This window comes from Xyrauchen texanus, chromosome 5 (assembly GCF_025860055.1).
Source record: "Xyrauchen texanus isolate HMW12.3.18 chromosome 5, RBS_HiC_50CHRs, whole genome shotgun sequence".
In the NCBI taxonomy this organism is placed as follows: Eukaryota; Metazoa; Chordata; class Actinopteri; order Cypriniformes; family Catostomidae; genus Xyrauchen; species Xyrauchen texanus.
Window position 1 is genome coordinate 42,011,001 of NC_068280.1, and position 16,036 is coordinate 42,027,036.

The window sequence follows — 16,036 nt, forward strand, 5'->3', positions numbered from 1 at the left end:
TTCAATTACAAGGGTATTATGATATAAATGTAGTTAATGATGGCATTTCTAGTGCCCCCATAATTCAAATCACTTAAAAAACATACTAAATTGTTCTTTTTTTTTTTCAAATGTAAAAATGCTACGTTTTTTTGTGAGGGTTAGGTTTAGGTGTAGGGGATATAATCTCTAGTTCATACAGTACAATATAGAGGGGGTGTGCAATAGTATTCACAGTATTTTTGTGTTCTTTTAGATACCTACTGTATGTAGTCTAATGGTGTTTAAAAGAACATTGCAAAAATCCTATTCTTAGGGTTCTAGTTCAGTATCTTTGTCTATATTCCCAGGTAAAAATATGTTACAATCCTTAAAGCAATATACATTTTCATCATAAATAAAAATGTACATTTTGTCATCATTTACTTACCCTTGTTCCAAACCCATATGATTTTCTTTTTCTATTGAACACGATATAGCACAATTTCCAAGCTGCTCTTTTCCATACAATGAAAGTGTATGGCGAATAGGACTGTCAAGCTCTAAAAATGACAAAACATTTTAAATCTTCTGAAGCCATATGAAAGCTTACTGTCATTTCAAGTTTTGGAACAACATGAGGGTAAGTAAATGTTTACCCTCATGTTATGTTTTTTTTTTTTAAGACATGTTTTCAGAGAATGTATCTAACCTTAGGCTAAATCTGGTACAATGCATCAAACCGAAGCATGTATGTTTAATATTTTACATGGTCCATTATAAAAAAATTATACAAAAATAACATTAATAAGCACATTTTGTCATCCATTGGCAGATATTTTCAATTGCTTAAAGACTAAAATTTACTTCTCAAGTTTATTCATCTTGTTTTAAGGACGTTTAGATATATTTACTATAGAATAATAGCAATTTAACACAGATTAAATATAGGTATTTATTTTTTTCATTGAGGCTGCTGATACCAAGGTATTTTGATCATGTTGCTTTAGATGGAATTCATTAGAGCTCAGAAATGAACACACTCACACCTCTTGTGATTCATGTTCATTGTCAGTATACGTACAAATTAATTCACAATGATGTCAAAGCTATTTTGTGTGTGTACAGGCAATAGTCCTTTACGGGAAGAACACAAGCGATATTCTCAAGAGATTGTCCCCACAGTCCCTTCTTCAGTCATTAGAGACGCTACTAATCCATCTTTTATCTCTCTTTCCCACCCTCTATCTCTTTTTATCCCTCGCCCGCTCTCTCTCATCTTCACACGCATGTGAAGTTGTCTAAAGTAGGCCGTCAGAGAAAGTTCTGTGGTAATTAAACTGCCTCGTTCCGGCTCGACGCTTTGTGTTCGCATATTTAAATGTGGCAGATATCAAGTAAATGAACAAGAAAGAGACAGAGATGGAGCTAAAAGCATTTTTAAGTGTCAGGGGAGTATGTAAGGAAATGTGTGTACTGGTGTGTATCCACGTAGCTATGTGGTGAAATGCGCGTGCAGGCTACCATGCCAACAGGGTTTTCATTCTACAGTGATGGCAGAGTGCCCGCCCCAACGTCAAAGGCCTATTTTAAGAGCCAGACGTATCACTGTCATACTGCCTTTTTTAGCACATGTTTACATACAAATTGCATCTGTGTATGCATCTTACAGATGAATAATGTATATGTAAGCAGAATTAGCCAATGTATGTTGGTTCACAAGTGTGAAATAAGAACAAAGGAGAATTGTGGACAGCGTAGTGGAAAAAGAGAATTATGCATTATTTGTCGCATTTAAATATTTATGTAACACATTCTTGTGTAAGACTCATACCAGGCCTGTAAATAACAATTTCGATATTGTGAGAGTTTATATAATAATTGTTGCATATTAATGTTTCAGGAATCTAAGATTAGGTGAGTATGGCCACAAATAGATAATATCTAAACCTGGAGGGGGAATAAACATGATGAATGATGGCCAATAACTAAACCTGTAGATGTGAAAAGGTCACCCTACGGAAATGGACTCTTCCAAACTCCCTGTTCGTGATTCGGACTGCTCCAAAACTTTCCTGGGAGTTGGAAAACAAGATGTTATGGAGTGAGGATGTGTAGATGAGCTTGTTTGTAGGGTATAATAGTTCAATTAGTCAGAGGTGTTGCCATCTAAGGAATTTGTGGATTATGTGTGTGCGTGCAACTAATTGTAAGTACATTTGCATACTTTATTGCATAATACATTTATTAAAGATCGCTATGGCATCATTCCGTCTAAATGCACATTATCCTATAACATAAATTTCATATGATCCTCCCATGTTAATTTCTCTGTACATTACTTCATGTTATATCTGCATTATAACGTGTAGACTTAAAACGTGTCTCAGGAAACATGTACAGGTGTGTTTATCTGGCAAGTTAGATGCATGCGCTGTTAGCACTATGTGCACTAGGCATGTAGTGTGGTAGCATAATAATTTGTATATATAAATTATTTGCTTTATGATTAGTTCTCCAATGCCTTTTACCATGCTGGTTATACTTATAACCAGTAATCAAGTACTGCTTTATAGTTCTAGTACTGTTTATAGATCTGTGATTTGTACGTTTATGTTTATTTATATTTTGAATATTGTTTTATGTTTACAGAATGTTGGGTATTACATATATAATTTAGAGATGTGGACTCAATCAGTTAAAATGCTTATTTTGCACGCATTTTAGCATCATTATATGTAGGTTAATTTGTACACATGCTAAATTTTGGAGGGAATTTAGGGTCTTGAAATTGGTGAGCTATTAACTAAATTAAACTGTCCCTATTAGGTAATGAAATGTAATACGGAATTAGTCGCATTCGACAACCATTATAAATTAGATAAATAACAAATAACTAGATTATTTGTCTTAGTAGATTTATGATTAATAATAAGTGAATTATGATTAATTAACTTATTGGAGTGATATTATTCTCATGGCTTATTGAAAATAATATAATATGTATTTAGGTACAGCTTTGAAGCAAAATCTTTCAGAAACAGGGATGAGATTATTTATCAAAATACACCACAGTCAAATTGTCTTTGAACACAGACAAACTTGTGGATCTCACATGGCATGAGTTTGAGTTTGGTTCCGGCGAGATGTAGTGCAGTGGTCGGATGAGCAAACATGGAGGAAGAGTGTTCAGAGAGCAGAGTCAAGAGGAAGAGAGTCAAGAGAACGTGTTCTTCCGGTTTGGAACAATTTTTACTGAAATTGGCCGCATCCCCCTAAGGTGTCCTGCGCCAATCAGAAGTGACTTTTCAGAGTCATATGGTCAACTGGGTTGTCTTTTCCAACAGTTGAGTTATGGTCCTTTTTTTCAGACTCTTAAACATTTCCAGATTAAAAATAGTGCATATTTAATCATGAACTTTATATCTTGCAAATGGTACAAGAGACTTGAAATTCATTGTCATCAGATTTTTCTTCATACACAAACAAATGTTTACATACTAAACATGACACTTTTTATGGATATTATACGTGTAGGTAATAAAACATGAAAATCTCTGGTTAAAAAATCACATTGGTTTTACACATCATTTCATTTTAACAAGTTAAACCTTATAGTTACCATTCATAGTAGAATGAGATAAATCATACAGAATTAAAGATTATATTTATCAATTATAGGTGATTGCACATCGCTACACACATATTAAAGAGTTCCATCAGTCTATAATAATTATTTTGTCAGGTACAAATGGTACCACAGTTCAAAATGATTTTCAGTATTATCTAGTGTGTGTGGTGTGTGTGTGTGTGTGTGTGTGTGTGTGTGTGTGTGTGTGTGTGAATAAATGAAAAGTTAGATGGGTTACCAGCCCATCACTCCTGTCCGGAGCAATAGGTATCCACCTTTTCAATTAAATACCACTAAAATATGATGTAAATAACTTATTAGGAGACTGAATTCTTACCCTCGGGGCTCCTCCAGAAGCAACAAAAAAACACTTTGGATGGCCACATGGAATGTTAGAATACTCACTGCGGAGGAGAGGCTGCCACCCCTTGTTGGGAGCTGGACCGGTACTGCCTGGATCTCTGTGGTATTCAGGAGGTCTGGTGGACTGGCTCTGGCTAATGCCACCATGAGGGGTGTTCAGTCCTCTACTCAGTGCAGGAGACTGCCAAACAACAGGGAGTGGCTCTTCTTCTGAACAAAAGAATGAAGGGGGTGTGGGAGCGTGGCGGTGAGTTGTGGGAAGCTGTAAGCCCCAGGATACCTTGGCCTCGCCTTCCCATCAACCAGAGGGGAGGAGTTGTTGTCATGTTTACTTATACCCCCACTGAAGACGAACATCTGTGGAGGGATACAGGTAAGGCCGATTAGTCAGATGCCTTCTATGACCTCCTGTCACAGGTGCTAGCTAAAGTGGCCCCTCGGGATAGTCATCTTGTTTGGTGTCTTCAATGCCCGAGTTGGCCAGGATGCTAGCACCTTCTGGAGTGATTGGAAGGCATGGGCCAGATCAGCTCAATAACAACGGCAGGAGGCAACTAGATTTTTGCGCAGCCCATTGGGCTTGTAATAACCAACACGCTGTTCTGGCATCGGCGCATCCACACCACATCATGGATGTTAGGAACACCGCATCAGGAACTTCTGCTGGACTACATAGTGACGGAACAGCAGCTGCGGGCACATGTCCTTGACACCAGGACCTGCCGTGGAGCTGATTTGACCACTGACCATCGACTTGTAATCTATAAGATGTGCCTACCATTCTTTCACTCCGGTGGTGGGTGTACACCCAGGTCCCCATTCAAACCCTTAGTGGCATGGTCTCAACTAGCTGATGAAAGTTGCAAGTGAGAATTTCATCATCGCCTACGATGTCGAGGGGAAACGGGCGAGGTTTAGGACTGTGGCTCATACATCTGCAATGGCTGCTTTGGGTACATGGTCCAGACTTCCCCAGAGACCCTGGCTGACAGAGGAGGTGTACCTGCAAGAGTAACATAATATGTAGATAGGGGAAGACCGGTGCTAGTTGTCACACTTTCTAGTCCAGTGAATATTTCTCAGGGTAGGTTTGTTTTGCCTTAAAGGTGTTGTAAGCGTTTTAAGCCATTCTAACTTCTACAAGAGTGATCTGTTGAATTAGCCATACCCCCTCTTTCCAAAACCCTGTGCAGTCAACCCTGCACACTCTCATTCAGGTTTTTTCTGAGGAGCCGAGATAAGGTCCCGGCCATTTCAGCGGCTAGTACAGCGTTGTTGCAAGAGGGACACAATGTCTCATTCCCTCCATCAGGGAGCAGAGGTTACGACAGTAACCGAGATGTTCCCCTTCTGTCACACACTTGTGTCGATGTAATGACACTAGGGGTCCCTATACAAAAATGCCACAACAGCTGAACCATGTTACATGAACTGCCGATGCAGGTGCATGCAAGCTACTGTGTGCGTAACAGCAGGTGCATCAGTCTGCACGTAACCTGCTCTACAAGACGTCATGTAGTTCCCTACACCCCTGAGCCACAGCCTTTTGTCTCTATGTTTTCTATCCACAGAGTATTAGATTTGGCTGTGGCCATCTAATGCTATTATACACATGGAAGAGGTGCGGTGGTAGGTCCTGACTCGAAGGAGAGGAGTGCTACAAACACAGCGACTGGGGACAGATAGAGCTCTGCTTGAGGGAGAAGCGGGTCTGCCAACAGGGAGACTGTACCACGGAAAATACATCACAAGGGGTTCCGGAATAACAGGCACCTGTGGAGCACCTATCCAGTACAGGACATATTAGCACCCGTAGTGGATCTGGTTGCAAATTACTCCCAGGGAGCCAAATGGTGCCTTAGGGTGGAAGGACATCTAGGGTTCGCAGGTTCGTAAACTCGCATGGGAGAAGCAGCGCACATCTTCGCCTCAAGGAGGGGAAAGGCGATATATGCAAGCAATACACCTGGCCGGCTGTTTTGTATTATCAAACTTACCTGTTCGTACCTGACAAAACACGGGACAAAACCGGCTCAACCCAGAGATTGTAAAATTTCACAAAGGTATTGGTTATTGCCTAGCCCGCTGCTCTGCAGATGTCTGCTAGAGAGGTGCCATTGGCCAGTACCCACGAGGATGACACACTCCTTTTAGAGTGTGCTCATATTCCAAAAGGGGCGGGCACGGCCTGGGCCTGGTATGCCAAAGCGATGGCATCCACGGTTCAGTGGGCAAGCTTCTGTTAAGAGACAGCATTCCCTTTCCACCGAAGCAGACAAAGAGCTGCGCAAAGCACACACTGGACACAGCAATGACAGAGCTGGGTCTGCCTCCTCCCGGGGAAACTCTTGCTGGCTCAACACCTGATCTCTGAAGGGGGTTGTGGGAACCTTGGGCACATAGCCCAACCGGGTTTTCAGGATCACGTGAGAATCTGCCAGACCAAACTCCAGGCAAGTGTCACTGACAGAAAACTCTTGCAGGTCCCCAACCCTCTTGATGGAGGTGAGCGCAATCAGGAGGGCCTTCTTCAAGGTGAGGCCTTTCAGCTTGACTGACTCTAGTGGCTCAAATGGGGCTCTCCGAAGGCCCAGGAGGACCACGAAAGATCCCATGAGGGGAATACCTCTGAGGAACCTGATGTTCAGGTCATGCTTCCCTTGGGATTTACCATCCACAGCGTCATGGTGGGCTACTATGGCAGCCACAAATACCTTTGAGGTGGAGGGGAACAGTCGCCCCTCCAACCTCTCCTGCAGGAAGGAAAGCATGGACCCGACTGCGCTGTGCATCTCTGGGGGTCAGAAAGAACACCACCTAGCAAACAAATGCCACTTCAGGTGATGGAGCTGCCTCGTAGAGAGAGCTCTGTCCTGAGTGATCGTGTCTACCACTGCCAGGGTAGGCCACTTAAGGGCCAGAAGTGGAGGCTCCAGAGGTCTGGGCACGGGTGCCAGATATTTCCCCGTCCCTGAGAAATAAGGTCCTTGCCAGGGAGGTGCTGTCGTGAGGAGCATGAGGTCCAAGAGGGCCGTATGAGGCCACAAGGTTGACTTGTTCCATGTCCTCCCTGTCCTTGCACAGGGTCTGTGCAAATAGGCTCACTAGGGGGACGCATATTTGCACAGTCCCCGGGGCCAGCAGTGTGCCAGCGCATTTGTCCCAAGGGGGGCTCCCGTCAGGGAATACCAGAGCGGGCAGGATGAGGATTCCCAGGAAGCAAACAGGTCTACCTGTGCTTTTTCAAATCGACTCCAAATCTGCTGGACCACCTGCTGAGCATCGCTTGCCACGACTGCGTGTCCGCTGTGGCATTGAGGAAGCCCAGGATGTGAGTGGCCCGCAGTAACCTCAGCCAATGCTGACTCCAGAGGAGGAGATGGCGGATGAGGTGCGACATGCCCAGATCAATGGCAATAGCCTCTGCAGGGTGAGCAGTACAGCCAGCAACTCTAGGCAGTTGATGTGCCAACACAGCCGTGGTCCTGTCCAGGAGCCAGCAGCTGCATGCCCATTGCACACGTAGTCCCAGCCCAACAACAATGCATCTGGACACCTGCTGTAGGGAGACTCCTGCCCACAAAAACATGAGGTCTGTACAATGGCTGAATAAGTAGCGGCAGATCAGCGTGATGGCCACGCGATGTGTGCCGCAGCGCCATGCCCATTTCGGGACTCGAGTCTGAAGCCAGTGCAGAAGCAGTCTCATATGCATCAACCCGAGCAGCGTGACCGCCGCTGAGGATGCCATATGCCCCAGGAGACTCTGAAAGAGTTACATCACTGTCCTCCGCTTGAATGACTTCAGGTTGTTCAGCACCGACTGCTCACGCTCTCTTGTGAGGCACGATATTATTGAGACTGATAAGAAAAGAGATGCGCTGAACCGAGGAGAGCTTGCTCTTTAAACGACTGAGGTGCGTGAGTACCAGGTCCCTGTGTGTGCGAAACAACTTTCAAGAGTGTGTTAGGATCAGGCAGTTGTCGAGATGCGGATGCCCACTTCCCTTAATGGTGCAAGAGTTGCTTCTGAGAATTTAGTGAATATGCGAGGGGACAGGGGAGGGGACAAGGGGAGGACCTTGTACTGATACGGCCGGCCGTCAAAAGCAAACCGTAGGAAGGGTCTGTGTCGAGGTAAAACTGAGACATGAAAATACGCATCCTTCAGGTCTACCGCTGTGAACCAATCTTGATGCCGGATGCGCGCCAAAATGTGTTTCTGCATCAGCATCTTGAAAGCGTGTCTGTGTAAGGCCTGGTTCAGAACTTGCAGGTCCAAGATAGTCCAATGAAGTAAGGGCTGTAGAACCCTTTCCTCATCACGGATGGATGGACCGGCTCTATCCTGGCCTTTCATAGAAGAGTTGCGATCTCCGCCCGCAGGGAAGCGGTGTTCTCGCCCTCCACCAAGGTAAAGCAGACGCCGCTGGACCGGGGCAAGCGCCTGGATAATTGAATCGCGCAGCCAAGTCGGATAGTCCTGGCCAGCCACCGCGATGGGTAGGAAAGTGCTAGCCACATGCCCAAGCTCTTACAAGCTCGTGTCGAAGCACTTACCTTGCTCAACGTACCAAGCATAGGTTAGTGAACGAGGAGGAGGGCCATTTGGGCCGTCCTCGAGATTCGTCACAACTGGCTGGCCGTGAGCTGCGAATAACCTCCAGGTCCAGCCGGGCCAGCCTCATACACGTAGGTAGAAGGTGCAGCACAGGGGGTAGCTGGAGTGGCTTTCTCCTGGAAGAAGGAAAGCCGCGACTGCAACATTGCCATGGTCATGTTCTCGCAATGAGAACATGAACCACCCACGAACGCTGCCTCAGTGTGATCGCGGCCCAGACACGCGAGGCAGCGCCTGTGGCCATCAGAGATGGAGAGATAAAGACTGGCATTGACTGGCAAAGACTGGTCTATTACAGAAAATATACTTTTTGCAGAAATATATTCTCTTTTACTAGTGCTGTCGAAGTGCCTAGGGGCTAATGGTGCAGAAGGAGAGAAAACGGCTGGAATGCGTCATATATCTAACAGCATAGGGTTCTTTCAGAGGTGAATGGAACAGCAATGGGATTCAGCTCGCTGATACACAAACGCTCGGCTCCGAAGAAAAATCTGAATGAGAGTGGGCATTCCAGCTCCTTTTACCCGCATGTCCGGGGGAGTGGCATGCAAATTCCACTCGCCAATTCTCATTGTCCGTTTCTCAAAGATCTAAAGTGTTTTGGGGTTCTCAAGAGCAACCCCTAGTGTCACTACATCAACACAACGTCGAGTGAGTGACAGAAGGGGATATACATTTCATTGAACACATTAACATTTTGTGACAATTTGCTCAAAAGGAGACCCAAAACAATTCATGAAACATAGAAATGGAAAATGCATTGTATGAAAATATCTAAACACTGTTTTGGCCAAAAAATATTGTACTTGATAAATTTTATAAATGAATGACTTTTAAAATACATTCATAAAAAACACCTTTGTATTTTTATTTATGACTTTTGTCCTAAGAACACATTTTTGTAAAAATGTGCCATCATAGTATAGTTGACCCTTGCCTTAATGTATGCCAGTGTTGTTTGATTATGTTTCACAAAATGTATTCTATTGTAAGAGGGTTTTGAAGTAGGTGTTTGAAACTAACATACAAAACACATATATTTTTGCAATTGGACATTTGGCTCCAAATCTTATTGTTCATGTTATATAGCCCCAACTAACTTTCTCATGTGACAACTAGACCTGGTCTCCCTTATAATGCAGTGTGCTATATGGGTCTAAATATGTTTTGGGGTGAATGTATAATCAGCCTCTCATTGTTTTTTGAAGATGAGGACATGAGTGGAGGTGCCTGACAAATGTGACTATGTTTTATAGCAAAAAAAAATAAAAAAGTGATCTAAAAGCATATTTCTAATTTGTCATTTAGATTTTGCATTTATCCAAAGTAACTTACTTTACTTATTATAGGGACAGTAACCTGGAGTAAAGTGTATTTCTGATAGTGGTGATAGAAAGAAAGAGAGAGAGAGATATAATATTGTATTGTTTACATTCATGCCAATAAAGCCCATTTGAATATAGACGTACCTGCACATCCACATTCTCTCTCTCTTAGTTTCCTCTTTTTCAATATTTTGTATTGCATTAACACTATGTACAGGATCAGCAATCAATCCCCCCATTTACAGTACATTCATACACATACACACATGCACGCACGTGCGCGCGCGCACACACAAACACAAACACATGCACTGTTAGTGGAAATTGTAATAAAAGCTATTTAATGCAGAAGGTCAAGCACTTTTTCTGTTTAACTGAGCAATGCTAATGTAGAGGACAAGCTATTTTCTCATTTTGAAAACTTTAACACGTACAGTATACAGTACACACACACATATGCACATGCAGGCTTTCACTTTATGCACACAGCACTGATGCACACACACACACACACACACACACACACACACGTGCGTGTGCACACTCTAGCGCTCACAACTACACATCAAGCTCAAGAGGCTTATTCCATTACTACAGTCACAAATCATGCACATTCACTTTGTAATAATATCTCTGCCTTAAAAGGTACATACAGGATATTGCATTTAGGGCTCATAAGCAAAGTAAAAACATTTGAATTATTGGATGTGGTTTAGAAAAGTGGTATGTACATTTATTTACTTATTGGTTTGCTTTATCAGTCAGATTTGATTGAATATGTAAAGTTTGGATGTAATAACATGGCGCTTGAACTTTTTGACTGGGAGGTGGAGGCTGAAGGTGAAGTTCTCCCTCAAGAACATCTCAATGTATCCCAATGTTAATTCTTATTTTTTTAAAGTATCATTATTTGCTATTTTTGACATGACTTTTACTACATTAACTTGCCATTAATTTCTGTGTTTATTACTAGCCAGATTTTTTAAAGGCTACATTTCCTGCAACAGTACATTAAAACATAGTCTAAATAGCTATTTGGCCAATATGATCACGTGGAAAATTGACATGCTGCTTCCGAATTTTTATGTACCATGAAATTGACCTGATTCAGCTTAATTACTGACAAGCGCCATCCCCAATCAGACATATTTGCATCTATTGAAATGTGTTCACCTTTTCCTGTGAAATACACGTTCTGGTCCCATGGAAACCAGGAAATAATTGTGAATGTGATTGTTTCGCTCTAAAATAAAAAATGTACTCCACTGACGGTAAGGTTTAGGGTTGGGGTTTGGGTTAGGGAGTAGGATTAATAAAATGCATTCCTGTTGAGTATATTACATAATTTACAACAAAAAAAATATATGGCACCACCAAATTTCAATTTCAGATATTTCACCTCAACAACACATCTAGCTTCGGCACTGGGGCAGTGGTTCAAATTTCAGTAAGCACAAAATATTTTCTGCAGCAGAACTTTTGATGTCATGTTGTAGAATCACAGTGTGATCAGTCTTATTTGACTATTGGTAAACCCTCTGGAGTCGACGGGGCCAACACAATCACTTTTTTCTTATAACAAAAGGCAACAACTTAAAATACTATCTTGTTTATATATAAGTCATATAGATAATGGAATGAAGGCATCATTTGAAACTGTAAAGTGTCTACTTTTATTTTTGTCCACAAAAAAATTAAATATTGTGCTTTTGTAAAATACATAAAACAAACAGGATGCACTTTCTGTTGCCTTCATCTCTGTGAACTTTTGTCTGGAGCACGTCACACAATCAAACCAAACTCAGCATATAATTGTCGCACAGCCATGATATGTCCATAGAAATGTCTACTTTTAAGTTAACCAATTCAAATCCAAAATGAAATAAAAATATATTGTATATGTAATGCTTATGAAACTAATGAGAGGTACAGTTGTTCTGTCTCATCTCATTAGCGCTGTTCTATGGTAAACGCTCCCATCAATGCTATAAAAATGGCATCAAGTTGCATTATGTTCATTGATTTTCTATCACTTTTGGAACATGTCACGCTAGTCACGTGAGGAAGCTCTCCAGATGATCCTGTATATTTTTGTTTCTTCACAGAGGCATTCCACATTGATATCCCTATTAGCGGTTGGGACATTATCATCCTAGGTGAGAAGTACATCAGTATTCATGACCACTGACACTCCCTCGTATACAGGCTTTCTAAAACAAAAGGTGTCATACCAAAGTTAAATCAATGTAGTGTTTTATGTGATAAATGGACAGGATGGTTTTCACAACATGCTGTAACAAAGATTCTGGTCTACAAAATCCAGCACTCAAAAGTCTTGTGGATTTTTGTAGTATGTGTTTTATGGCCCTATCGCAGTGTCCTTTAAAAAATTCAAAAATATATATATTAATCAAGTTTAAACATGATTTTCTTACAAGCGTTTAAAGACTATGACAGTTTATAGTGACCATGGCTTTAAAGCTCCAATAATAACAACAAAACACTATAAAACCACCATAAAAGTAATCCACCATTCCTTTATTGCCACCTCCTCAGCTCTTCTCTTCCTGTTTCTCAGGCCTCAGGCACACAACCCCAGATCACACAACTGACATTTAACTGAAAGAGAGCAAGAAGTAAAGTGAGGAATGGAAAACAGCAGAGAGGTACATCTATAGCCCTGGAGAAAGAGTTTGTGGGAATGTATCAGTGAGTAGGGTGTTAGATAAAGATCCTCTGACATTTCAGCCCATGCACAGATTGCCCTGGCCCTCCGTGCCCTCAGTATATGGGTGCCCTAGAGCATGCTGGGAGGAAGAAGGATGGTCCTCTGATCCTGAAGGATGTGTTAGAGACTCATAGAATAAACTCTATTATACTTTTTAAATCTATCTGTTCCTTAATATTTCTTCTTTCCCTCTAGAATAATATCCCTTTGTTGTTACCTTTGCCATATGACCACGATGGTTGTATAATATTAAGGGAAATAGCCTATTAAAGAGAGAAAATTGTGTTTTTGAGTATGTCTGTATGTGCGTATGTGTTCTCAGACTACACTGAACCTTTAAAGACAAGCAACTTGTGAACCAATTTGTGAAGAAATCATTATTTTGAAACAATGAATAATTCAATGAATCATTGATATGGTTCACAAACTGGTCTGAACGATTTGTTTACCAAGATTCAAACTTGTTCATCAGGTTCCAAGATGAACTTGGCCTCACCAGCCAATGGCAGGTGAAATTATCAAATTTGTTAAACTCTTACCTCTTACTGATTATTGGATATAGCATAAAAAAGCTGAGTTGCAAATAAAAATATGCTTGCTAGAGGTGGATAGTTTTTAATTCGATAAGAAGACGTGTGAATAAACGATGATGGAAACACATTTACCACATAAACTCCAATATAATTTATCTATGAATACAGATGTGCATCAAAACAATCATGTGATTTAGCATCAAGTCAAGCGACTCAATAATTTGTTCATAACTGTACTAACCATCGGACCAATATCATCGCACAGCATCTCAAATGTTGCTCTGGTCCATCTGAATTGCCACATACAAATACATCTAACATCTACCACCGATCGTTAGCAAACAAGTTCTTCAGAGTGTTTTGTCTGCACACTCTAAACCACTCGTAATTGATTAAATGTAATAAAAGAACCACAGTGGCTAAAATTTCCCTGAAAGTGATGATTTTTATATCTTAAACACGTGGGATGAAATTTTTTTATTTGCATATAATTTTTGCAATATTGTGATTTTTTTTCCCCAAAAAGTTCTGTAGAAGAAAAAAAGAAAAACATTAACATAAACTTGATTAATGGTAAAATTTTCTCTGAGGGAAAACTTAAGAAAGCAGTGGATCTTTCCTTTAGTAGATGGTTTGATTGGAATCACGCACACTTAGATTAGATTAAAAATAAGATTATCACTTTTACAATTCAATGTTGCTGTTCCTAATAAAGTTACTGTCAAATGGCGAATAACTAAGGTCACATCTACACTAATACGTTTTCATTTGAAAACTGAGCTTTCAAAAATGCTCTCCAAAGTGAATACATTTGAAAACCTTTCTTCGTGTTGTAATGTGGACAGGGAAAAATGAATATATTTGAAAACGATGACATATTTGTTGACATGTGATGCAGTCATGTAATCCATTCAACTCAAAACAATCAAGATGGTGGCCCATGTTGTAGCGGCATTGTTCTGCCTAATATTTACTTTGCTAGCATTGTTAAAGATAAATGTTACTTTGTACAAACTTCACATTGCATTCTTTAAAGGCGATCTGGTGACGGAACACAAGGAAAATTGTGCTTTTTTTGCATGCACAGTAAGGTGATTAAAGAGTTTTCTTACCTTTCAGTGTGCACGAGAAACTTTTGGAAAACATTTTAAAACCGCAGTGTGGATGGAGAGCGTTTTGAAAACGAAAATGCCATCTTGAAATGTATCCAGCTTAATGTGAACAAAGACCAAATATTATTTACAAAGTTAATTTTTACTTTCATTTGGCACTTGATGAGTGTTAACTTTGGACCCTGTTGTTCACAAATCATTCTGAGAATTGGAGGTTCTTGAGTTAAGAATTTAATTACTCATTGAGTCAGTTAGAACAGTTCTTGAATTAACAACTCACTTACTCACTGATCCAAAAGTAGTCTTCTATGGAGATGTCCTACTTGAAATGTTGACATAATTTAGTGAATATCTCAGAGCCTATTCAGTATGTATTTGAAATGACCATCTGGGCTCACATAATGATATAAAAGAATCAATGAATGGTCTTTGTATTAAGCTCGAAAGAACCAGTTCATGGAAATGGCTTAGACTTCCCATCACTATTTAAGACAGCTGTGGCTCATAATGTGGAAGCTAAGCAATAAAAAAAAGATAATTTATTCAGTTCTATTCAGTTTTTATTTTGAAAGGTATGTGGCAGTCTTTGTGTCTGTGAGTGATAACTCTTGAATTGACTTCTGTGTGGATTTATGCAGCAGTCTTATCATTGGTGGGTCGTGTTTATATCTCACTCTGGGTATCTTGTTGGCAATATTAATTCTTCAGTAGGGTTCTCTGGCTGGTAACAGTAATTTTTCAGTGGGGTTCACTGCAGTCCTGTAGCTCCAGCTGAGTAAATAAGAGAATGACTGCTTGGAGCAGTCAAGAGTTGATTGCTTTGTCATCTACACTCCCCACCTGTTAAAGCAGCTGAACTGAATAATGAGGCTAGCATGGTGATATTGATTCCACAATTTAAGGTTAATAACTGCTGGCGATGGGAGGAAAACAGGCATCTGACATTCCTCTCGTTTCTTCAGCATTAATGACGGACAGCGTGATGTCATTCACATCAGACGTCCTTCATTGTGATGTCATAAGACCTCTGGATGATTGACAGATGCTGGGCGGATTCAGCAGTAAATAGATGGTACCGGCACTGAAATGGATGATATGGACAGGGCTGTTTGCGATTTAACATCTCAGATCACCTCCCTCAGGTTTATCAGCGAGCGTGCAAAACACATTCTATTTCTCATTGAAGAACAGAGAGTGGAATAATGCATGGGCATATTTTTCATAGATTGAGATATTTGTCATCCGGCTACAGGGGCATCTCTCACACCGCAGACTCACAAACACAGCCAGTGATAACACTCTCACACACTCACAAATGCACACATCCTCTTGGTTGACAAATGTGTCCAATCTCCAATTCTTTCTCACAAATAGCATCACTCCTTTATAATTGTTTCTCCTCTAGATTTATTTCCTCCATTTCATTTCATCCCCCTCTCGTATCCCTCCATCAAACGCACAGAAGAGTTGAACAAAACATAGGCTTTTACATGCTGATGAGCTGTTGACCAAATGTCTTACAATGGAAGTGAATGGGGCCCATTTCTGGAGGGTTTAAAGGCAGAAATGCCTTATAATAAAGCTTATAATTTTATAAAAGCACATTAGTACTTCTATTAAAATATGTGTACTATTTTAGCTGTAAAGTTCATTAAATTGTTTTATTTTCTGGTCGTATTAGTGTTTACAGTGTTACGTCGTCGTTGCAATGAAGTTGTAAAATTGGATTTAACTTTACACAGAAAAGGTTAGAAAGCATATTATC

General features: G+C 40.8%; 1 long non-coding RNA gene across 1 annotated transcript; it reads right to left on the reverse strand.

Moving 5' to 3' along the window:
* Nucleotides 1-3,927: 3,927 nt before the first annotated feature.
* LOC127644467 (uncharacterized) lies at nucleotides 3,928-14,360 on the reverse strand. The gene is made up of 3 exons (XR_007970657.1): nucleotides 14,272-14,360; nucleotides 4,731-4,955; nucleotides 3,928-4,309 (listed from the first exon to the last, which is right to left on the reverse strand). It is a non-coding gene; the product is annotated as an uncharacterized LOC127644467 (long non-coding RNA).
* Between the last annotated feature and the right edge of the window lie 1,676 nt (nucleotides 14,361-16,036).